This window comes from Marmota marmota, unplaced genomic scaffold, assembly GCF_001458135.2.
Source record: "Marmota marmota marmota unplaced genomic scaffold, marMar, whole genome shotgun sequence".
Classification (NCBI taxonomy): domain Eukaryota; kingdom Metazoa; phylum Chordata; class Mammalia; order Rodentia; family Sciuridae; genus Marmota; species Marmota marmota.
Genome location: NW_026000057.1, coordinates 46778958 through 46806135, shown reverse-complemented (window position 1 = coordinate 46806135; position 27178 = coordinate 46778958).

Here is a 27178-nt window from a genome sequence, read left to right as displayed (position 1 = left end):
TGTCATACTATTGTGCTAGGAATTGAGCCCAGGGCCTTTCACATGTCAAGCAAGGGTGATACCATTAAGCCATATTCCCAGCCATTTTTATTTCATTTTTTGAGACAGAGTCTTGCTAAATTACCCACGCTGGCCTCAAACTTGTGTTCTTCCCACATCAGTCTCTCCAAAACCTGTGATTTCAGGCTTGAACCACCACACCTGTCTAGGGCCTGTGTATTTATCAGGATACCATTTAGGTATATTATAAAATTAAATATTTTACCAATATGATTAGTGATGTCTCAATGTAGTTTAAATTTATATATTTCTCATCATGAGTGAGGGTATGAGAAACTCTCAATGATTTTATTATTTCTTCTATAATATATTTTTATATTTTCTTCATTACTCTATTAGATTTCATCTTTAAATTGGTATTTAGGACATTAAGTATTTGGGATAAAAATTGCAAATACTTTCTTGTATTTCATTATTTCTCTTTTATTTCTGATATTGATTTTGTGATGGGAAAGATGCATTTAAAAATCATTAAAATCTCCAATACTTTTTTCCTCTTAATTCCGGATTTGGATTACTAGAATATCATTTTCACTTCTTGATTGTAAAATAACTGGCCCATATTTTATTCTACTTCTCACATGGTTTCCTTTTTTACATTATGTTACAGACATGCTTGAAATCTTTGTGTACTATGTGGATTATGGCTATAGTTGTGCAATTTTGCATGTTAAGAGTCAGATTTGAATTTCACATAAAAATACTTTTAGGGACACATTAAAGAAAAATTTGTTGTTTAATAAAGACTCAAATTTAACTGGGTCTTCTAAATTACATCTCATAATTCTAAGTACAAATTAAATCTAATTCCTTTATAAACATTTATCCAGCTGTGCCAATACTGTCTCCATATATTCATATAAATAAAGTTCTATCTATATGCCTTTAGATATATTTCTGTTTATATTTTGTTTCTCTGATCTACTCCTTTATTTGTCAGTCAAAACCATACTGGGTTTCATGTGTTTTTATAGTATGTTTTACTATTTGGTCAGTTTAACTAATGTTCCTCTTTATAAGGATTTTCCTGGATATTGTGACTTGTTTATTTATCCATATTTATTTTTTCAAGTTTTCAACTTTCAAGAAAAAAGCTTATTTGCATATTTAAAACATATTTAATTTACAAACTACCTTTTGAAGAATTGACATCTGCATAATGTTGAATCTTCTCATTATAAGCATGCTGCTTTCCATTTCTTCAAGCCTCACAGAATTTTTAGTAATGTTTTACAATTTGTCATGTTCATTTGTTTATTTATTAAGTTTGTACAGATATCTTAAATTTTGATGTTGATATGGATGAGGCCATATCTTATTTCTTTTGAATGGCTAGTGTTTATAAATAAGATAAATATTAATCTCTGTATGTGATTTTACATTATAATGCTTTCCTAAATTTTATGCATAGTTCCCCTGCCCCTGCCATGATACTTTGAGTTTTCTTATGTACAGTTATACCATCTAAAACCAGACCTAGTTTAAATTTTCTTTGTTTCAATTCTATGACCTTTAATTTCTTCTATTTTCTATATTGCATGGTGGTAAATACTCAATCTAATGTAGATTAAATGATTGCTCAAAATATTCACCTTCATATCCACCTTCCTAGGTTGCACATAAAATTAAATTCTTTATTTTTTCACTTGAGCTCAGTCTTAGACTTCTTTTGGCTCATGGTATTTTATCAGGTACATGAAAGCAGAAGTTTGAAATATGCCTGTGTAGTTGGATGTCATATTTTGTGTTTCTGTTATCAGTAGAAATGTTTCCCCAGCATCACTCCATTTCCGTTTTCTGTGTCCTACTGCTTACCCCAAAAGCAGAGCTACCACCATGGCATAAAAAAGACTCATCATGGGCTGGGGATGTGGCTCAAGCGGTAGCGTGCTCGTCTGGGGGCGCTGGGTTTGATCCTCAGCACCACATAAAAATAAAATAAAGATGTTGTGTCCACCTAAAACTGAAAAATAAATATTAAAAAAATTCTCTCTCTCTCTAATATTATTAGAAGTCATTGAGTTTTTAAACATTTTTATTGCAACATAATAATTATGCATACTAGTGAAATTCATTGTAACATATTTGTACAGTCATATAATATAGTTTGATCACTCTAATTTTCAAGTAACTGTCATTACTTTTTGCTCTACCCTCCCCCTTTCTGTATACTAGTGGTCTCTCTTCTATTTTCATGATATCATTTTTTCCCACTTTTTCTAACTTCCACATGAAAGAAACATACAGCATTTGACTTTCTAAGTCTGGCTTTTATTTTACTTAGCATAATCTCTCCTGCAAATCCATAATATTATTTTTATGGCTGAATAAAACATTTTAAATATTTGAACATCTAGTCTGATTCCATAACTTGTCTAATAGGAATTGTTCTGATACAAACATGAGTATACATATATCTTTATAGTGTGCTGAGTTTGCATAAATACTTAGGCATGATATAGCTGAATCACATGGAAGGTTTCATTCTTAGACTTTTGAGAAATCTGCATACTGATTCCCATAGTGGTTATCATGATTTACTTTTGCACCAACAATGTATGAGAGTTGTTTATATTCCTCTGTAACCTAAAAAGCATTTAATGAAACCAGGGGTGCTTAACCACTGAGTCACATACTCAACCCCTTTTAATTTTTATTTTAGGTCTCAGTAGGTTGCTTACAGCCTTCCTAAGTTGCTTAATCTGGCTTTGAATTTGTGATCCTTCTGACTCAGCCTCCATAGCTGCTGGGAATACAAGTGTGTACCACCTATGCCCAGACTTCTTAGTTGTATCTTTTTATAAGTGCTACTGTAATTTGTTTCAGATGAAGTCTCAATGTACTTTTGATTTGCATTTCTCTGCTTTCTAAAGATGTTAAACATTTTAATCAAACAGTTGTTGGCCCCTCACACTTCATCTGAGAAATGTTCATTGGCCCATTTATTAATTGGGTTATTATTATTATTATAACTTTAGTGTTAAAATTTTTCTGTTCTTTATTCTGAATATTAGTCATCTTTCAAAGACAAGCTGGGAAAGATTTACACCCAAATTAGTAGATTATCTCTTTTTAGTTCTTAATTGTTTCCTTTCATGTTCAAAAGCTTTTTAATTTGTGGCATACTTGAGGAATAGGACTCCAACATTGCATTTGCCTTTATGTAGAATGGTTTTCTTGTATTTTCTTCTAGTAGTTGCAAAATTTTGCTATCATTCCTGGTCTCTGATTTGTTTTGAATCAATTTTTTGGGGGTGTGGGGGTAAGAAATAGGGATCTAGTTTCATTTTTCTAAATTTTTACATTCAGTTATCTCAGAACCATTTGTTAAAATGGCTGTCTTTTTCTCCAGTGTGTGATTTCAGCACTTTTGTCAAGGATCAGATGAAGCTATCTGTGTGTTTCTGTATATTTGAGTCTATTTGGCTGGTATATCAGTAATTTTTAGGGCAGTGCTTTGCTGTTTTTGTCACCATAACTCAGTAATACAATTTGAAATAAAGTATTGTGATGCCTCTAGCATTGTTTGCCTATCCATGAATGTGGGAGGTCTTTCCATTTTCTAGTTTGCTTGTTTCTTATTTTATTTATTTATTTTCCTACTTTCTTTTTCAGAAGATTCATTATTGGTATATAAAAATAATTATTAATTTTTAAATACTGATTTTTTTGTATTCTGCTAACACTACTGAATTTGTTTACCAGCTCTAGAAGTCTCCTAGTGGAACATTTGGGATTTATATGTATAGGATTATATCATCTCTGAATAGTAATAATTGGCACTTCTTTTTCTATTTGTGGCCTTTTAATTTTCTTTTTTTATATAAGTGATCTGGCTAAAATAGTTCAGGGCAGCCAGCCCCCAGCTAGGGTAAATTTTCCTGCTCAGAAGGAGATAAGCCACCTGAGAAAACTTGAAGTCTGAAATAGTTAGCAATAGTTAGCAATAAGAGGCAGAGTCAGAAAATAGGTTTTAAAAGCAAAGCAGCTGATAGGTTCTCCAGCCCTGGTAGAAGCTGGAACCAAACAACTAGAAAATGACTCCAGTCCTTTATTTAAGGGCTTACATCAAAGGCAGGGATAAGATTTCAGTGATAGGATTTCAAGTCTTGATTCTCTGTGTAGCAGGGAACTTGCAGCAACAATAGCTTGATTGGTACCTTGGCAAACCACACCATTTCTGAGAGGCTATGTGTCTATGAGTCCTCAGAAGGTCACACCATCTCTGGTGGTGTGTGGAACCTAGAAGAGCTAGGTAAGAATTTTACATGTACTGGGCAATCTCACTAGCAGGAGTGCTGCTATGAGTTCCCAGATGTGCTGACTTGCTTTGGGCCCAGAAAAACATAGTCAACCATCTCTAGACTGAGACCTAAAACCATGAGCCCCAAATAATCTTTTCTTCCTGTTAATTTTTCTTGTTAGGTATTTTGGTCACAGTGATGAAAAGCTGAATAAAACATACCACTGACATTTCCAATTCCATAGTATCTGTCAGGTTAATGACCCAAGTGGCAGGGCTTCTTGAAATACAGTTTTCACCAGCTGTAGAGCCCTTTTCAACTCTGGGTTCATTCAAATTTGGTAGCATTCCATGTGACTTAGAATAATTATTCCCAACTGCAGATACACTGATTTTAGATCCCAAAGAAACTGATCAGATGTTGAGCTTCTTTCTTTAGATTGCAAAATTCAATGACTTTTTTTTTGTTTTTCCAGATGTTTAGCAAGTCCCTAAAAACTGGAATCCTATATATTTTACTAAAATGGCAGCAACCTGAATCTCTACAGAATTTATCTTTGATTATTTGTGGTACATGTATCTTCTCAAGACATCCAATATATTTGTTGTTCTTTGCTAAGCTGCTCCAATTAATGTGATGTTATAAATATCAGTTCTGCAGTGATGAAAAATAATATATTCTCTAGATTATTGGCCTCATTCATTGTGCCTGTATTATTATGATTTGATCTAGAAAAAAAAAAAAAAAAAACTCACCTGCTTGGTGCATGGTTGTGGCCACCTACAAGGAATTTGTTGTAGTCCAAAGTCATCTTCCAGGATTCCGCAATATGAGACCTCTTCCTGGTGGTGACACCACTGATATCACAGATCTGACTTCAGGCAGCTTGATTCATTTTTGTTGAAAATTTAATGTTCGTATCTTTATACTTCTAAATAACTTGCTCTCAAATTGCTAAAAATAGCACCATAGTACCAAAGCTGTAGAGCAAATGCTGTCTGTTTTACAATCCTTTGTTCAGCAGGGATCTTGCAACAAAATCATCAGTTGGGTTTCTTTTTTTTTTCTTCACCAAGATGTTCATCTTATATTCAAGAAGTCATATCTTTTTGTTTGTTTTTGAATTTTTCTCTCAGTGCTATTTGGAGGACAGAAAGTATGTCAAATTTTGAACATACAGAATCATCTTAATTACATGCAATCAGCTGTGTCAATATTTATAACATTCTAAAATCTAAAAATATTAAACAAAGTAAATTTGCAGAATTACATTTTTTCCCCTATGAATGTATTTTTTGAGCCTCTTGTTGGCTCTTTATTTATTATTGTTGTCCCCACTCCCAAAGCAGTATCAGGCTTGGTGTTTTGAATATCTTATATATGATTTAAAAATGTTTTAACAAATTATTTTTTGGAATAAAACTTTTTTACTTCATTTTCATTTGTAATACCTAATTGAAAATCTAAAACCATATGTTTGCATAGTGTTTAAATGTTCTACACCTTTTTAATTGTTAACAAAGAGATAGATGAAAACTTCTAGGAGTAAAGACTAAGGACATTTGAATCTACGCAGGATATTTTCCTAATTATGTGTGCAGCAAAACTTTTATTTTTTCCTCTAGTTTATTCTCTTATTTTCAATTTTTTTACCTATTTTTTTAAAGACACTCAATTAGAGTAGTTTCTTCAAATGAAAATTGAAGTTGAATAAATATATTTTAGCTTTGATTGAAACAGTTCAAAGAAGTAGAAAGATACTAAAAACAGTCATATATATAACAACAAAAATTGACACATGTTTTAAGGGTGCATAGCTAAATTGGAGAGCTGAGTGTATATTTCTGGAGGCCACATTTTTAAAATTATCTGAATTATTTATTTTCATATTGCATCTTGATCTCAAAAATGTGTGAAGATATCTTTAACATGTGCAAAAGGCACTGAATGTCAGCTGATCTGGACACATAACTGAACCTAAATACATGCATTCATTAAAAATAGGTAATAAATACACACAGTCAAATCAATTTACTTTTCAGGATTCTAAGTAGTTTGATCTTTGCTTCAGATATAACATTTAAGAACCCATTTATCCCTCAAAAATAAATAAATAAATAAATAAACAGCTGTATGTTTTTGGACTTTCCTTTTTCTGAGGTCTAATGTTTTCCTGATATACAGATTTTAGTGTTGTCCCCTATTTATTTTATTTAATTTTTTATTTGTTCTAATTATACATGACAGTATAATGCATTTTGACACATCATACATAAATGGAGTATAACATCATTTTTCTGTTTTTACATGATGTAGAGTTAGTTACAGAGGTCATGTAATCATATATGCACATAAGGTAATAATGTCCAATTCATTCCCCTGTTTATTTTTAAAGTTGAACACCCTCCTCAATGATTATGTTTTACTAAAACCAAAACAAATTAATGTCAGCAGTGTACCAATAACTGGTAATAAGAGATCAAAAATAATCTTAAGAAAAGAGAGGGCCTTTATGATATTTTTACTATTACATTTTGGTTACTTAAAATAAATAATAATTATTTTTTTCTAGTTTTTCTCTTGCCTATTTCTCAATTTCATGTAATTTCTACATGTTTTCCAGAACACAGATGACTTCTCACGTGGCTTAGAGAAAACATCTAGAAGAGTGCCAGACCAATATTAGAAGCTCTATGAGCATTACTGTGTGCTCACTTTTCTTTTTTTGCTTACAGCAGTTTATTCCTTTCCTATGGTATGTCAGCATTGAAAAGAATTCATAAATAGCTTTATGAAAAAAATCAAAGACAAAAATTGTTAGGTATAATGATTTTTAAAATGTATATAATGGATTTAAATAGTGCTTAAGTCAACTATAAAGAATTTGAAATAAACTGTTTTTTAAAAGCATATTTTTAGAGATACCCACAGGAGCTCAGGCCCCGGGCCAGGACTGCCTCTGACGACCTGCCTGGGAGCCCAGGCCCAGCATAGGCCCAGGCCCACTGTCCTCTCCAAACCAGTCTTAACCCACTTCCATCTTGGGACACTGCAGCCATCACCATAGCCTTCTCCACACAGTAGATTTTACCTTGCGACAACAGACAAGGCCTAGAATCAGCTACATCTCAGAGCAGGCATCTCAAAGCCAGTGTAAGGTCCACTCTCTCAGCCTCATCTCTGAAAGACATTGCATCCATCTTGGAACATGTCCACTATTCTTTCTAGTTACCCCTACTATTGCTGCCACCATCTTTAGTTGCAGTACCATCCATCGTGGGACACTGGCAGGGTCTGGAAACTCAACATCAAGGTTAAGTACAAATAATTAGCATGAATCCTAAAAGAGTATAGGATTAAAAACTGTAATATCTTAGATCCACACTGCAAGAAAGGAAGACACATAGACAACATGAATAAACAAGGGAGGAAAGTGCCCCAAACAAACCAGGATACTACAATAACAGAACCAATGAACAGGGAAGTTGATGAAATGTCAGAGAAGAACTTGAGAATGTTCATGATTAAAATAATATGTGAATTAAAAGTGACCTAAATGAGCAAATATAGGCAAAAATGACCACTCCAGCAAGGAGATAAGAGAGCAAATGCAGGTATCCATTGATAACACCAACAAAGATATGAGAGAGCAAATACATGTGCCAGAAGATTACTTCAAGAAAGATATAGAAACTATGAAAAAGAAAAAAAACAACAACAATCAGAAACCCTTGAAATAAAGAAAACAATAACAAACGAAAAATCTCAATAGAAAATATTACCAACATACTTGATCACTTGGAAGACAGAACTTGAGATAATGAAGACAAAGTATGCAATACGGAAAATACAGTGAAGTTGGTAAGAAACCATGAACAGAAAATCCAGGAATTATAGGATAGCATCAAAAGACCAAATATAAGAGTTATTGGGATAGAGGAAGATATAGAGTTCCAAACCAAAGGAATGCACAATGTTTTCAATGAGATAATATCAGAAAATTTCCAACACACGAAGAATGAATTGGAAAATCAAATACAAGAGGCTTACAGAACACCAAAGGTATAAAATTACAACACCAAAGGTATAAAATTACAACAGATCTATACCAAGGTACTTCATAATGAAAATGCCTAGCATACAGAATAAGGATAGAATCTTAAAGGCCACAGGAGAGAGAAATCAGATCACATATCGGGGGAGACCAATTTGTACCTCAGCAAATTTTTCAAACTAGACCCTCAAATCCAGGAGATAACAGAACACATATAGCAAATGAATGCTAAACAAGAATCTTACATCCATCAAAATTAAGCTTTAGATTTGATGACAAAATAAAGACATTCTATGTTAAAGAAAAATTAAAAGAATTTACAACTAGAAAACCTGCACTATATAACATCCTCAGTAAAATATTCCATGAAGGAGAAATGAAAAACAATAATGAAAATCAGCAGAGGAAGGTATTATACAAAAGGAAAAACCAATCAAAGGAGAAACCAAATCAAGTTAAATATCAAAAATAAACAAAAATGGCTGGGAATACAAATCATGTCTAAATAATAACCCTGAATATTAATATTTTAATGGCCTAAGCTCACCAATCAAAAGACATAGAGTAGCAGATTGGATCCCAAAAAAAAAAAAAAATCTCAACAATATGGACTCATCTCATAGGAAAAGACATCCAAAGACTTAAAGTGAAGGGTTGGGAAAAAAATCATACCACTCAAATGAACTGCAGAAGCAAGCAGCGGTTTTCATATTTATATCAAATAAAATAGGTTCCAAGCTAAAGTTAATCAAAAGGGGTAAAGAAGGACACTTCATACTGCTCAAGGAAAACATGTCCCAACAAGACATAAAAATTATAAATATATATGTCTCAAACAATGAAGAATCTATGTTTATCAAACAAACTCTTCTCAAGTTCAAGAATCAAATAGAATACAACACAATAATTTTGGGTGACTTATTTATTTATTTATTTTTTGGTGTTGGGGATTGAATACAAGGCCTTGTGCATGCAAGGCAAGCACTCTACCAACTGAGCTATATCCCCAGCCCTCTGCATGACTTTAACATACCTCTTTCACCACTGGATAGATCTTCCAAACAAAAACTGAACAAAGAAATTATAGAACTCAATATTACAATCAATAACTTTGACTTAACTGACATATGTAGAATATTTCTTCCTTCAATGAGAGAATACACTTTCTTCTCAGCAGCACATGAATTATTCTCTAAAATAGACCATATAATATGCTAGAAAGCAACTCTTAGCAAGTACAAAAAAGTAGACATACTTCCCTGCATTCTATTAGATCATAATGGAATGAAATTAGAAATCGATGAAAAATAAAAGCTATTCCAACACCTGAATACTAAACAATATGCTATTGAATGAACAATGGGTTGTAAAATACATCAAGGAGGAGATTAAAAAATTCTTAAAGGTAAGTGAGAATACTGATAAAACATATCAAAATCTCTGGGATACTATGAAGGCAATACTAAGAAGAAAATTCATTGCATGGAGTTCATTCCTTAATAGAAGAAAAAGTCAACAAATAAATTACCTAACATTATACTTCAAAGCCCTAGAAAAAGAACAAATTAACACCAAAATTAGTAGAAGACAGGAAATAATTAAAATCAGAGTTAAAATCAATGAAACTGAAACAAAAGAAACAATTAAAAAAATGGCAAAAAATAAGTTTGTTCTTTAAAAAAATAAATAAAACTCGACAAACCTTTAGCCATGCTAATGATGAGAAGGAGAGAGAACACTCAAATTACTAACATAAGTGATGAAAAAGAAAATACAGAAATAGATACTACAGAAATACAGAAGATAATTAAAAGTTATTTTGAAAACTTGTACTCCAAAAAAATAGAAATTATTGAAGTCATCACAAAATTTCTGGAGACATACGATTTCCTCAAACTGAATCAGAATGATATGTACAATTTAAACATATCATTTTCAAGCAAAGAAATAGAAGACAGAATCAGAAGCCTACCAACCAAGAAAAGCCTAGAACTGGCTGGATACACAGCCGAGTCTACAAGGTCTTATAGAACTAATATGAATAATTTTCAATTTATTTCATGAAATAGAGGAAGTACTTCCAAACTCATTCTATGAGGCCAATATCAACCTGATTCCAAAACCAGGCAAAGACACATCAAAAAAAGAAAATGTCAAACCAATATCTCTAATGAACACAGATTCAAAAGTTCTCAATAAAATTCTGGCAAATCGGATACAAAAACTTAACAAAAACATAGTACACCATGATCAAGTGGGTTTCATCCCAGGGATGCAAGGTTGTTTCAACATACAGAAATCAATAAATGTCATTCATCACATCAGTATACTCAAGATAAGAATTATATGATCATCTCAAGATGTAGAAAAAGCATTTGACAAAATATAACACTACTTCATGTTCAAAACACTAGAAAAATTAGGGATAACAGGAACATATCTCAACATTGTAAAAGCTATCCATGCTAAACCCCAAGACAACATAATTCTAAATTGAGAAAAATTGAAAGCATGTAATTTATCTGGAAAAATAAGAGACCCAGAATAACTAAAGCAAACCTTAGCAAGAAGATTCAAGTAGTTGGCATCACTATACCAGACCTTAAACTATACTATAGAGCAATAGTAAAAAAAACAACATGGTATTGCTACCAAAATAGACTTGTAGACCAATGGTATGGAATAGAGGACACAGAAACTAACTGACATAACTGCAGCCATCTTATATTAGACAAAGACACCAAAAACATACATTGGAGAAACGTTAGCCTCTTCAACAAATGGTGCTGGAAATACTTGATATTCATATGCAACAAAATGGAGTTAAATCCCTATCTCTCACCATGCACAAAACTTAACTCAAAGTGGATTAAAGACCTAGGAATTAAACCAGACACACTGTACCTCATAAAAGAAAAGTAGGCCCTTATCTCCATCATATGGGATTAGGCATCAACTTTCTTAATAATACTCCTATAGTGCAAGAATTGAAATCAAGAATCAATAAATTAGATGAATTCAAATTTAAAATCTTCTCAGCAAAAGAAACAATCAGTGTGGTGAATAGAGAGCCTACATCTTGGGAGCAAATTTTTACCACTTGCACATCAGATAAAGCACTAATCTCTGGGATATATAAAAAAACTCAACAAACTAAACACCAAAAATAAAATAAATAAATAAATAAATAAATAAATAGCCCAATCAATAAATGGGCCAAGGAACTGGAGAGACACCTCTCAGAAGAAAATATACAATTAATCAACAAACATATGAAAAAAATGTTTAATATCTCTAGCAATTAGAGAAATGCAAACCAAAATTACTCCAGTGAGAGTGGCAGCTATCAGGAATACAAACAACAATAACTGCTGGGGAGGATGTGGAGGAAAAGGCACACTCATACATTGCTTATGGGACTGCAAATTGGTGCAGTCAATATGGAAAGCAATGTGTAGATTCCTTGGAATGCTGGGAATGGAACCATCATTTGACCCAGCTATCCCATTCCTTGGTCTGTACACAAAGGACTTAAAAACAGCATACTACATGGACACAGGCACATCAATTTTTTATAGCAGCACAATTCACAATAGCTAAACTGTGAAACAAAACTAGGTGTCCTTCAATACACAAATAATAAATGATGAATAATGCATAAAGAAAATAATGAATAAAATAATAAAATTAATGAATAAAGTATATATACACAATGGAATACTATTCAACATTAAAAGAGAATAAAATTATGGCATTTGCAGGTAAATTATTGGAGTTGGAGAATATTTTCTCTTATATAAGGATGCTGATTTATAAGGGAGTTTGGAGGAGCATAGAGCAAAGGGTAGGGAGGGGTTGGGAGGGGCCATGGTGGTAGGAAATAGAGTGAAATGAGATGAACATCATTACCCTAAGACAAGAATGGTGTGACTCTACTTGTTGTACAACCAAAGGTACGAAAAATCATGCTTTATATGTATAAAATGAATTGTAATGCATTCTGCTGTTATATATAACAAATTAGAATAAAAAGCATAATTTCATATTAAGAAATCAAACATCTTTTTTTTTTTTCTGCATTCATGGCTTAGTTCTTATTTTATCATTGGATGAAACTCAGCAGAGAATGGTAAGCTGAATTGGCCAAACTCTATTCAGATTAACTTTATTGTGAGCATAAAGTTCTAAAGAAATTAACAGAAGTACACTCTCATAAAATTATTGTGAAGCTCAAACTTAAAAAGAAATGATAGAAAGAGAATTCCCATAATTCTCAAAAAATTGTACTTAACCAATATTTCATAATAAAAATTAGAGATCATTGTTCTCTTGAGTTGGAATCTAATGGTAAAAAGTGAGTCCCATTGAGAGAAATATAGAAGGACTTAAGCAGCCAGGGCAAGAAGGTGAGAGAGGAGGTTGGGCAGAACCAGAAAAAGAAGCATTGAGGTCTTCTGGTGCCATCAACTTCCTGGTTGTGGAAAACACTGGTGGACAAAAGTGGGGAACCAAATTAGAAATATGCTTCCATACCCATACTCCTAAATGAGAAAACCAATAGAAAAATTAAAAAAGATACATGAACAGAAGGGGCATCAATTTATAATAGTGAAGAGCATTTGGACTGGGGTGGAGATAAGCAAAGGAAGAAATTCTAGAGACCATAAAAAGAACAAGCCTAAACTCCCACACTGGGGATTCCCAGTTCTGGGGCCCCTTCTCTTTGGAGAAGTCTGTCTCTGTTCTTTGCCAATAAACTTACTTCTTGCTTGCTATCTCTGTGTTCTGTTCTTCAGTTCTTTGCTAAATGGAGACAATGAGCCTAGCTCTCCTAGATGGTAAACCATTATGGAATTTTCATTTCTATTCCTTTTTTTTTCATTCAAAAATGAATAGAAAACATATTAGCAGATAACATTATAAGAAATCAATAAAAACATTTGAGTCTACCTGTAATTGAGCAGAATAATTTGATTTTAATATATATCATTTGATTTTAATATATGTTACCTTATTAAATACATGAAAAAGTTTTACATAATTTGTGTTTTATAATAAGCAGTCTGTTGTTTTGGACATGAGATATCACCCCCAATTTTCTACTAATTCAGGAATATTCAGAGGTAAAATAATTAATTTATGAGAACTGCAAAAAAATCCATTCACCTTAGTTTGAGTAGACTGGGTGGTAATTATATGCAAGTGAGGCAAGGCTGGAGGAGTTGGGTCACTGGGAGTGAGTCCTAGAAAGACTGTTCTTTCTGTGGACTCTTCCTCTCTCTCCCCACTCTTTCTAGGCTTCTTGAATACACAATTAGCTGAACAGTTTTTCTCCAGTGATCTCTTTTCTCATGATGTGCTCCCTCACCTTGGCCCAGAGCAATTTGATCAGCCATCTATGGTCCAAAACCTCTAAAATCATGAGCCCAAAGTAATGGCCACTGCAATCCAAAAGCTAATGATGAACCCAGCTGAATTCCATCATAAGATTGGGAGTCATATCATTACAAAGTCATGAAAAGCTCATTTCTGTTTTACTGTAAAATACTAAGATTTCTATTTAGCTTGACCATACTTTGATGCTTACGCTTGTTTGGAATTCCTGCCCATGCTCCAAACTTATCCATGCCTGGTTATCCTTGATCAGATAAAAACCCTCCCTGAAACCTCAGCGGTTCCTCATAAATTCTAATGTTGGAACCTAAATTTACTCACAACTTTGAAATGTTAAAATATGTATATCATTAACCTGCTATCTGCCCTTGTGTTATGCTTGCCAGAACCCTGTTAGCTGTAAGTTCCCAAGACACCTGCCTTTGTAACTTTTTGTATTATAAAAACCTCCCTGCTCTTAGACCAGATGTGTCCTCCGGCCTGCCTTTTGGGTGAGGCTATCACTGATCAGCTCTCTTATGTACACAATGTAATCTTGCTTTAATTTGGTTTAAAACTAGAGTAGGTGGTCTTTTCTTTGCATCATGGGTTCAACACTAACTAAAACAGAGGTTGGTACCAGGAGTGGGTCATTGTTCCAAGTAACTTGACCAAATTCTTCAGAGGCCTTTGGAAAAGAGCTGCAGCAGGAATTTGGAAAAGTTTTAATTACAGGCTTGAAAAGCTTTAGAATGTTGTGATCCGAGCTCAATGGGAGATTCTGGTGGTGATATTGTTCTTGGAAATCATGTCCTGCTTCCCCAGTGTCAAAGACTGATTAGCAGAGAAATGCTGAGACAAGCACTGAAAATAAGTTTCATTTAAAGGATAGAAAAGAGACAGACATCCTCTGAGGAAGAAGGGGATCCAGAGCTGGTATTCATGGGAGGGGATAAATTTTATTCTCTTATAGTTTCCAGGTTTCTTTCTTCTTAAGCCCTTCCTCCTATCCCGCCCAAGCAGCCAAAAAGCAGGAAGGGAATATCCAGGTTTAATTCTCCATATTTTCCATTGTCTGCCCAGGATTATTCATTATTAACTCCCTGCCAGGAGGAACAGTTCTCTGGAGGAGGTGATCTTGGCTCCTGGAGAAGGAGGAGGAACTGTCCTGAAGGTATTAACATTCCATTTTCTCTAAATCAGCTTCCATCTTCTCAACCCAACCAGGTCATCTATCTATACTAGCTGCCAGCCCTTTGTTCTTACTTCAGTGGGAGGTCAGAAGACCAGAATGACAATAGGAATGTGGACCATGTTCTCAGGGATGTTTCAGAGGAGAAAAAACTCTATTGGAATGAGACCAGAGGCCACTCATGTTGTATTTTGACAAAGAACTTGGCCACATTTTGCCCAGGTCCTAAAACTTTGTGTGAGTCTGAATTTAAAAGTGATAGACTAATTAATGTTTTGGAGGAAATTCCAAGGTAACCCATCATTGAGTGGCATGTGCTTTGCCAGCAGCTTTTAGCCAGGTTTACTATGAGAATCAGGAGGAGAAAGCAAAGTTCAAGGACTTTTAAAAAACTTGCAGTTTGATCAGAAAGATGTGTATAAAGGTGAGGCCAAGAAAATTTTAGATTTTTAAAATATTATAGGCACCAAATATATGCTAAGTACTTTTCAAAGAGACAATAAGAAAGATGTTCTGAGAGAATCTCAGGGATTTGCAAGACTACACCCATTGAAGGCTAAGGATTTGGAAGAGAAAATTCCTTTGAGATGAGATTATGAGACACCCTGCTTACATACGGGGCTGGTAGGAAATTGTTCCACCCTGTTGAGCTGTGTAGGCACTTGGGCCACTGCAGCATTGATCCCAGAGAGCCCAGGTATTGTATGAGCTGGCAGTAGAACTTGGCATCATTCACATGGTCCTGGTTCTGCAAGAATGCAGGATGCTAAATTTCAGGGGTCATGAAAGCTTCCACCAAGATTTCAAAGGAAGGCCAGGGGGGCCAGGCAAAGTGTAGCAGCAGATTGAAATCTTTGCAGACTGCTGTGGAGAGGGCAATATTTTCAGCTGTAAAAGTGAAGTAAGAGTGGAGATGCCAGAAATATGAACTGGCATTTGAGAAAAGCTCTTTCTTATGGAGATAGCAAAGCTAAAAGAGCCCATGTGTACTGAGAGCAAGGTCAAAGAGATAGTGTAAGGTTAGGCACAAGTGACCAAAAGGAGGTAGATTAAAAGGCTGTTGAAAGAGGTTTTATTGAGATTCGCTTCCAGGCAAAACCCTCCAGACCAACAGAACAGGTCTAGGGAATCACACAGGGCTCAGAGACTGGAATTTTTATTGGGCTTAGGGCAGGAAAAGAGGTCTTGTGACAGCAAAAGGAGGGCTTGGGACAGGAAAGGAAAGTTTTTAGTGTCCCTTGTTCTACTGGGGTTGGTCAGGGGAGCTTACTAAGATCCATGATTGGTCAGGAGACCCTGCTGATTGACTGGTGGTTCTGTCAGTGCCTAATTTTTGGTTCTTTCGTATGCACGAGTTGCTTGGGCTTTGTTCCTCAGTGGACCTCAAACCAACCTAACAGATAGGGCTGGGCAAGTCCCTCGGAAAGCATACCTCACTGTCATGTGTCCTAGATACTGAACACGGAAATAGGGGACCTGCTTGTCCAGCTATGATTTAGTCTTGTTGTAAACCCATTTCTTCTTTTCATGCCTCTCTTCTTCCTTTTTGGAATCAGAATTTTGACTCTTTCCCACTGGACATTTGATATATGTAATTTGATTTTTACAGGGGCTCAAGCTGAGTTTGCTTTGAGTCCCAGAGGAGACTTTAAACTTGCACTTTAGACAAAGCTGAAACTATGGGACTCTTGGAGATGAATTAAATGCATTTTGCATTGTGAGGTGGACATGAGCTTTTGGGGGCCAGGGTGGAATATTGTGGTTTGAATATGAGATATCATCCAAAAGCTCCTGTTAATGCAAGAGTATTCAGAGGCAAATGATCATTTAAGACAGGTGTAACCTGATCAAACTAGAGTATACTGACTAGGTGGTAATAACTGGAGGCAGGTGACTGGAGGAGATGAAGTTGTGCCCTGTAAGAGTTGTTCTACCTGTAGCCACTTTCTCTCTTTCCACTTCCTGAACTTTTCATGAGCTGAGCAGCTTTCTTCCTTGCAAGGGGCAAAGGACCACAGAAAAGATGAAATCTTCCACGGCATGCCCCTAGTAACTTACCTCCTTCAGCCATGCCTCACCTTCTTACAGTTACCACCCAGTTAGTTCATTCATACTAGGAGGGGCTGATTGGGTATAGTTTTCACAAACCAATTATTTTATTTTTGAATATTTCTGTATTGTCAGGAGGTTTGGGGGACACCTCATATCCGAACAATAAGAGATATTTCAAAGCATTTAGATGCATTATTTGAAGTGTCCTGTAACCTTCAAATTATTATTTGGGAATTTTTATAACCATAAAACATGATTTAAGTTTTGTTTTGTTTAAAAGAAAGAGACATAAATCTTATTTTTAACATTCCTAGTAATTCATAGCATTTAATTTATCCCTGCATTAATCTATTGGAGCTTTCCTTGGTGTGCAGCACTCAGGTGTGACCTTGCTGCCACCACTGTGTTGGTGTGATTAATGTGCTCCTACAGTAATGAAGATGTCCTGTGAGGATGTATGTTCACAGCACAGAGAAGAGGTGTTGTGAATCATTCTCCCAAGTGTCTGCTATTCATGAAAGACCCTCAGTCAGATCCCTGCCTTTCACACATGCACCATCTTAACCCATGGTTTTGTTTGCTCTGAATAAAGATCACTGTGCTGATGTGTGACTATAAAGATTTTGTTGTTATGGATAGCTTTTACCAAGTGATGCTTGCTTTTTACACCATATTAAGGTGTTGCAAATTTTCTTGAAAACCTAAAAAAATATATCAAAATGTGCTTAGAAAAATGATTGATATATAAAAAATGCTATATAAGTGTTACCTTCATAATGTTAACTGTAAGCAGAGTCCAAAATACAGAGCAAAGAAGGGCTTATCAAAAAATAAATTTGAGGGTCTCCACTGGGAACATGGTTAATTAAATATGAAATTAAGTCAAAACTGGCTAGACTTTTGTGTCACTGTTCCATATATTTAATAAGAATTTCTCAAAAATTTCACTGTGATTAACTTATCTCCTTTCTACTACTTTCTTTACATTTTCCTTTGAGCGTGCAAAATATCTAATTGTTACTGAAATTGTTAATATTACATCTTAAAGGGGACACGATTTTAGCACAGAGAGATAAAATTACTTGTCCAGGGTCTTATAGCTGGTGAGTGAATTTAGAAATTTAATCTTAGCTGAAGGACTAAAGATAATGCTCTTAATAACTAAAATACCCTTCTTAGTCTCAGCCTGATATATGGGTTATTCCTTCTTTGACTTACTAAATACTCAATAGTAGTTATGCATTTTCTTTATCATTCAACATAAGACTAAATTGTCAGTAAATAAGAAAAGGTCCTCAGGTGAATGTTTTCACATATAATGGCATAGTAAATGTTATTGTATCATGAATGAATTTCAAGTATTGTGTTTAAGTCACAGGGGAAAAAATGAGACAATAGACACAATTGTAACTCATAGAAACCTTTTGTAAAGACTTGTGAGAGAGCTTTGGAGTACTAAAAGCCTCAAATCCTCAGTAGTTGTATTTGCAACTAAATTGCTTGTATTTTACTTTGAGACAACCTTATCTATCTTTGTTCTTTGAGATGGAAAAGTTTTCCAGCATTCTCTCAATACTGACGTTTTATGTATTTGAGAATTATTAAAATATATTCTAAAGTCTAATGTGCAGGTGATTAAATTTAATTAACTTGCCCTTTCCTAGACAGATATTTTATTTCCAAACTTCTAAAATATATTTTAACAAGATATTATAGATTAATATTTATGTTAAAATATAATTTGTCAGGTATAACATTTCTTTTTTAATATAAATTGCTCACAGTAGGAGAAATACATAGAACAAGTTTTTTTTTTAATCTATTTTGATTTTTGACTTTATGCTTAAAACCTTTTAGTACTTAAGAACAACTACTGGGAAATTTCATAAAATAAAAAAAAATGAGTGAGTGGATAGCTATAATACTATAACTCTAAAGAAGAATAATAGCAATGCTACATGGTACATTGGAGCATCTGTTTCATTTTGTCCACTGTCAGGGGAAAGTCATTGGTAGTTGTTAGCTGTCAGGGTTTCAGTGGTTACTTTTATACTTTTTTTTAACATCTTTCAGGAAAAAAGTAAATAAATAACTCAAAATCATAGTTTTACTGTATCTATAAAGATAAAATGTATAGAAAATCCAAATAAAAACCTCATAAAGTTAATATTATTTATATATTTATTAGAATTACTTACTTTAGGAACAGGGAATAGATTTTCTTGTATGTACATGACAATTATATTGCATCTCCTATATTAATCAAGATAGCCCATTTTAAAATGATGCAGAACCAAGGTTACAAATATTGTTTTATCTTTAAAAAGATATGATTGTCTGTGAATGCACTGGAAATAAAGAAGTGAAAGATATTTGGCTGCCAGCTGCTCAGCATCATTGCACTATTAGCATAGTGTATCAAGTGTTTCAAAAGAAAAGATGTGATAAGAGACTTGATGGATGAGCCCCTCAATTTATTTCTTAAAAGAACAAAACTTTCTTATCTTCCCCATGAATTGCTGAAATCTGTATGACCAGATGAATTCTTTATTAAAATTACAATGAAAATAATTACATTGCTTAGATTGTCAACTTCTCTTTTAACTTCTTTGGCAATCCAGACACACTGATATTAGTAACAAAGGGAAAGAATAGTTTTATAAACAATACTCCTTAAAATTCTCCAAATGCAACATCATTGCATTAATGTTTGCTGTGATTAATAAAGAATGGATTTTTTGAAACCTACCAGGCAGTGTTTGGACAAACCTGCTTTTAGAACTTACAGATTTGAAATACAGGATAATATTTCAATTGTTTATAAGACTTTCCCCTCATTTTCAACATTCCCTACTTGTGTGAAAAAAAAAGTGTGGCTAAACCCTGTAAGCTTGGTTAATAAGTATACACAAAAAAAGAATTTTGTCATTGTGGCCTGTTTTGACATATGAAGCTACATGAGAATTTTAATCAGAATATATGTAAGATTTTATGGACAGAAATATTAATATATATCAAAAATGATATTTCAAAAAAACAACAATTATTATGAAAAAATATTATTTTTTCTTCTTTAGATATTAACAAAGAAATAAAATAATAGAGCAAAGATACTGATTATTGCTTTTTTGTTTGAACGTATCTGTGTTTCATGCTTAGTGTAATTTTTTTGTAATATAAGCATATGCTAGCCATATAGTTCAAGAAGAATGTTTTCTCTTGTGAAAAACCTAAGGTGACTACATTTATTTCACCTTTCTGGTACACACTAAGATTTCTCATTTGACATTAAGTACTTCATTCCCATGTCTTGATTTGGTACATAAAACTGATACATAATATATAATTTTTATAACCAAATTGTGGACTTGTTCAAACTGCATATGATTTTAAGCTTAAAACACTTGAATGCTTAATTCTCTCTGTAAAGTGGTGAAATCTTATTTTCTTAGAGAAAAAATAATTGGAAAGGTAAGTGTTTTTATAAAATAAATGAAAGTAGGAATTATCAATTTAACATTTAAAACCTATTTTGAAGCAATTTCAGTGACTCATTAAAAAATATTTCACATAATCTTCATATTAAATATTAAAACTGGCAACAAACTATTTTTATCTCTTTTTATCATCCAATAGAAAGTTAAGAGACTAATTAAAATTACCTTAATATCTATCTTGATGGTCACAATCTTTATTCATTTTTTTTCTTCTTTGTTTGGTCTAAAACTATTCTGTGTTACAAATTCTATGTTTTCTTAGGAGAGGCATTGTTAGTTTACATTTTTGTTTCTTTTTTAAATTTTTTATTCTTTTTTTAGTTATACATGACAGTAGAATCTATTTTGATATATTTATACAATGATTTTGTCAGCATTTTTACTGTTGTGACTAAAATACCTGACAAGAACAATTATAGAAGAGGAAAAGTTTATTTGGAGCCACACAGTTTCAGGGATCTCAATCCATATTCAGCAAGCTCCTTTTCTCAGGGCTTAAGGTGAAAGTGTGGTGAAGGGAAGTGGCACACATGATGATCAGGCAGTAGAGAGATACTCTACTTGCCAGATACAAAATATATACTCCAAAGGAATGCCCCCAATGACACACCTTCTCTAGCCATATCCTATCTTCCTTCAATTTCAACTTAGTTAATTCCATCAAAGGATCAATTTAGTAATTAGGTTAAGGATCTCATAACCCAATCATTTTTCCTCTAAACCTTCTTGCATATATTTACATATGAGCTTTTGGGGACACCGAATATCTAAACCATAATATACAAGCATGGGTTATATCTTATTCCAATTAGGATCCCAGTATTGTGGACTATGATTTGAACTTGAAAATTATGTAACTCCGTAACCTACTAAAATAAATGTTGATAAACAGTTTGACTGAAATATAATTACTTATTGAAAAAATCTAGTGGATTATGGAAATGTCTTGCCGCTCTTAAAGTGCATCAAAATCAGTACTAGGTTTGAGCTGAGTCTGGGAATCCCTCACACATCCTGTTCACTGTGTGGGCAGGAAGGCCTCTGTAGGCAAAGGTAGGTTTGGCTTCTCTTAGGGAAGTGCTGATTTGCTCTAGTGAGTCTCAGGGTTTTTCTATTTTGTTGATACCTATGAGTAAATAGTGGTGGGTTGGAAGTTGAAAAACCTGATTTCTTCTTTAATCTGTCACCTCCAAAGTGAGGAATTCAGCAACACCACCAACTTCTTTGTCTAAATGCCAACATTTGTGAAATTATAGAGTTATGCCCTTTAGACCTTTGCAAGATTGAAATCATCCTGTTGAAGTTGTACATTCTGTATGTCTATTGGTCATTTAGAAAAATGACAAAAGAATTAGTACAAGCTCTTGCCAATTTCTTCTGACTGGAAAAATATAGTTAATTTTTTGGATGATCCCAATGATTACAGTGCTCTTAGATTACTGAGGTAGTCAGGTTCAAAGATAACAAATGCTAGGATAATCTTCAATGGTGACAAGTTTCTATGACTCAAATAATATCATTTGATATTATTTGAAACACCAGAACTCTCTCTACTTGCTCTCATCTAATTTAGTCCCATTACTTCATATAGTGATTGAATCAAACTTGCTTTAAAATAGTGCTAATTGAAAGTTTGCAAAAAGGTATTACTGCGTTTAAATTCTACTTTAAGAAAGTAAAACCCACTCCCACCTTTAATTTCTTTAAATTGCATTTGACATCCTAGTGACAAATGATTGTCTTTCAAATGTTAATTTTTAAAATATCACTTTGATGGTATTAGGGAGAATAAAATAGAAGACAATCAGAATGGCATGATTATACAGCAGGTAATTTCCATTATACTGAAGAGAAGTATTAAAACTTTCAAAGTCAACACAGATGATGGGATTGACAAGGAAAGGAGCTATATGTGGAAATGTTAAAAAAGCAGAATGACCAAACGGGATCTTGCTTGAAAGAATATGACACCTACAATTACTTTCTGATATTTGTCTTAAAAAAATGAGGTGTCATTTGTACCTAAAATGGATTTAAGATGAGTTAAAATTATATACTTACAAGTTGGGACTGAGGTTGTCGCTCAGTGGTAGAACACTTGACTAGCACATGAGAGGCACTGAGTTCAATCCTCAGCACCACATAAACATAAATAAATAAAATAAAGATATTATGTCTATCTAAAACTAAAAAAATAACAACTTTAAAAAGGTATATACTTAGAAGATGAAAATTAAAAATTAATGGTTTTTGAATTTTTACTTTTACTAGAAAGTGAAATGTGGATGTAATACAGCATGTGAAACAAATATACAGCTCAATGAGATATTTTAAGGTGGACAATCTTGTAACAACCATTGAAGTCAATATTAGACATTTACAGTTGCCAAAGTCTTCTTCATAATTTCTATACCATTTTCAACCTCCTCTGTAACTTCCAAAAGTAACCACTATCTGGACTATTTCAGTTACAACTTCCTAGATTTTTTTAGAAATGTTGTATCCCAGTGAGGATTATTGGGTAACATAATTCAGTACAAAAAAAAAATTGTCTCTTAAAGCTTTGTAATCTGTTTAATAATGATGAATAGAAATGGGAATATAGTTCAGAGGTAGAGTTTCTGCCTAGCATACAAAACATTAGGTGCATAAACAAAATAATGCTAGGTATTGGACCTGTTGATTATCTCAAGATCTGGATTTTTTCAGATAGCAAATTCATACTTGTCTTTTTTAATGATATTATCAGGAGTAGTCTTTAATGCTTAAATTAATAAATTCATTGGAGGATATAAAATATTACATTCTAATTCTATCCTTTATATTTAATATATTAGTTAAATACTAGACACTTCCTCCTCAAAACTACTTGGTTAATCAATAGATACTTCAAACATCCTTCAAAGTTAACCAAATCGTTTTTAAATGTATTAAAATTAAAAAAAATTTCTTTCCCATGATTGACTCTGAAAAGCTTTTTTAAATTGGCTTGTAAGTCATTTGGAAATGACTATAGTGGTCTTTGAAGATTTGTTTTCTGGTAAGGAGATATGTTAATGTCATTCTGAACATATCTTGCTCCAGTTCTGGAAGCAGGCACTTCTCTGTTATCATATAGGGGTGCCGGTTTTGTTGTCTCTATTCAGCAAAGGATTAAAGATTAGGACACAGAGATTACAAGAAAGAAGTAGGTTTATCACAAAAGCAACAGAGATACAGAAATAGATTTCTCTGAAGAGAAAGGGTCCCAGGGCTGGGAATCCAGTGGGGAGTTTCGGCCTGTTCTTTTTATGATCTCTGGGATTTCTTCCTTTACTTATTTTCTCACCTGTCCATGTGCTCCTCACTATTCTTGATTGGTGTCCCCACTGTCCACATATCTGTTTTGGTTTTTCTACTGGGTCCCTTCCTCAGGAGTATGAGTGCAAAAGTGTCTGAGTGGGTCTCCTGCTTGTGTCCATGAGTGCTTTCCTAAACCAGGAAATTGATCTCATCAGAAGACCATCTCCAAGCTCCTTTTTTTTCAGGCCCTGCCCAGCCTCCTCACTCACCATAATGTCCTGATTGCTTAAGCCTTTCTATATCTCCCTCATCTCCAAAAGGTCCCAGTTTCTTTTAGTGATTTAGTGATTATTTGGGAATAAAATCAAGGAATTAGGAATTCTTATTTCAACTGGACTGAATTCCATAACTATGCTATAGGGTATTGATTTAGTATTTGAGCAGCCATCATAAATGCTAACCAGTATTTTTGAGGCAAGTTTTGCTTTCCTGTACTTCCTCTTACTGGAACTCCCCCCACTCCCTTTAGTGACTTACCTGATGGTACCACAACCCTAAGCCAATCACAGAAGGACACAACCCCTTGACTCTGGAAAGCCTCATGGTACCATTGACCTAAGCCAATCCCACACTATTCCCTACCTGCCTGGTTCTGATGCAACCCCCCACAGCCTGTCCCATAGCACCACAACTACAACTCCAAACCCCTAACCCACAAAAGCTGAACACCCGAATATCTTGGGTGCCTCTCTGCACTTTATAGAGGGTTGGCCTTTATTTATCAACTTTGACAAATAAACCTTTGTGTGGATCTCTCCCTGGTCTCTGTCCTTCATTTCTTGCTTGCTCATCTCTTGCTTTCTCACTTTCCTTTCATGTGCATCCAACAAAATACAGTGAAAATGATCATAGTAATAATACAAATTCCTATTGGTATTTACTATTCACATACAGGTTTCAAGTTTTGTTTTCTTTTGTTTTTTACTTATCTCTTCTATAATACATCTATATTTCTTTCTTCTCCTCTAAAAATCCTCATTCTCAAGATACAAATTGGTGGTGGAATTTTTATACAACATTGGACACAATTACCTTGGAATAGCAATATTAATACTATCATCTTTAGTATACTTAATGAAAATATCTGAAAGTAATTTTTACAAAGTTCCTAATTTATTCCATCATTAAAGATATCAGAGCAGATAGCTATTCAAATACTCTATCCTTTAGAACTTTCCTTTAGTCTTAGATATATAAATATCCACGTTTAATGTTCATCCTTATTTCTTACAGTGATACTTTCTAGTCATTTTAGCTGTTGAAGTTCATCTTCTAGTTATTTCTTAGGAAGGACAGAAGAGAACAGTGTGTTCTAAGTTCTTATATTTTACAAATAGTTTGAAATTTTATAGTTGAAATTAATTTTGCTAAATTAAAAAATATTTTTCTTATATATTTTAATTCTGTTATTCTATTTTCTTTAGGGTTAAAATGTTACAAATGTAAACTAATTATTTTCCCTTTTAGGTCAATTTATTATTTTTTTGTATCTGCTGTCAACAAGCTTTCCTTTTCTTTTAAGTCCAGTAGTTTTTGGCATTGTTCGTTTTAGAACCATATTCTTAACTATGTGGTATTTTTCAATATGTAATTTTAATTTCTTTTTTATATATTTTATATATTACTCTTCTTTATATATTACCCTTCTTTTATCTTTTGGGTGATTATCAATGGCTTCTGGATCTTCTTTCATAAGTGCCTTTTTAACATTCTAAAATATTTATATGTTTATTTTTGTCTAGTCTTTTATATACTTCAAGTTCTTTAAAAATTTTACTTTGTTACCTTCTCTTTCTCTTATTACCTCTTGTTTATTTTTCATGTTGATATTATTCTTTATTTCTGAAAATAATGGCTTATTTAATTTCTGATTTATTTCTGAATTCTTTTAGAATACTACTCAGTTTTTTCCTTGTTATTATTTGATGTTGTCTTAAATCATTTTTATTGCACTTTATCCCATTTGAACTAGCATTCCATAGCTTAACCATAAAATCTGTTTTTGGTACACTCTCATGGAAAAATTTTGTTGCAAAGTTACTTCAAGTTTTTCATTTTTCTGTTCTTTTCTATTTTGTAAAATTATTAATAGTAACACTTAAATTAACCTTCAGATGGTAGCATGTTGAGAGCCACAGCCAAAGGGGCCCCAGCAAACTTCCAGCTGCCAGCAAACTTCCAGCTGCCGGCTGATGATTGGCTCACAGCGGCCCCAGCAACATCTAGCTGATTGGCTCCTCGGCCCCAGCAACATCTAGCTGATTGGCTCCTCTGCGGTGATGCTCATTGGACTGTTTCCCTGCCCTTTCAGACCACGGAGCTGCTCATTGGGGGACTTTTTTTGGCTCCGCCCACGTGACCCAGCCAATCGGCCTCAAGAGCAGGAGCATTGTGGGAGGTGGAGAGAGGCTTGTGTGGGAGAGAGAGGCTTGTGGAAAGCCGGTGGTGGCAGTTGAGGCTCTGAGGATTTTTCCTGAGAGGCTGTTTTGTTTGGCGTGTGTGGTTCTAAAAATAAAGTTAGTTTCTTTTGACAAGTGGCTCCTGATTGTGCCCAGCCAGACTGCGGCATTTGGTGGCTCGCACGGGGAGCGACTGAGGGTAAGTGAACTGCTCGCCCCTGAGGGCAGGGCAAGAGGATGGGTAGCCATTTTAAGATTCTTCTTTTGTTATTTTGTTTCACTTTTGTTTTAAGTTGCCTGTCCCTGGAGATGTGTAAGATGGAAGAAAAACCGCTCACATCTGAGGAACAGATAGGGAGAAAGGACGGATGGACATTTCAGGAGGCTATTATAATGATTTTGTGTTGTTCCAATTTTGTTTCACTCAGTTTCAGTTTTGTTAGGCGTTATCTTGTTGAGTTGTATTATAGTAGAAATACGGGATCAGAAATTAGTAAAAAACAAACTGAAAGAGTGTTAAGTAAATTGTTAGAGGAAGGAGGCATCTCAGTAAAATCAAGAACAATCAGGGCATACGTTGATACAATACAAAAATGTAGCCCATGGCTTTTTAAGGAGGAGTTGTTAAATATATCACAATGGAACCATCATGGTGAAGATTTAAAAAGAATAGAAAAGAAAAGCCCAGGGACTCTGCCAGTTGGCACATTGCCATTGTGGACGTTCATATCTTGTTTGCTTAGTCCAAAGCCTTCAGTTCAGACAATGGTAGAGGAAGAAGAAGACATAATGATTCAAGTAAAAGAGAAGGTCTCTCAAGTTAGTCAGACAGAGGAAAAGATTCAAGTAAAAGAGAAGGCCTCTCAAGCTAGTCAGACAGAGAAAGAAAGTGTAAAACAGAAAAAGCCATCAGGGGGAAAGTTACAACAGGAGACTGCTACTAACACCTTTCTATCACCAGAGGA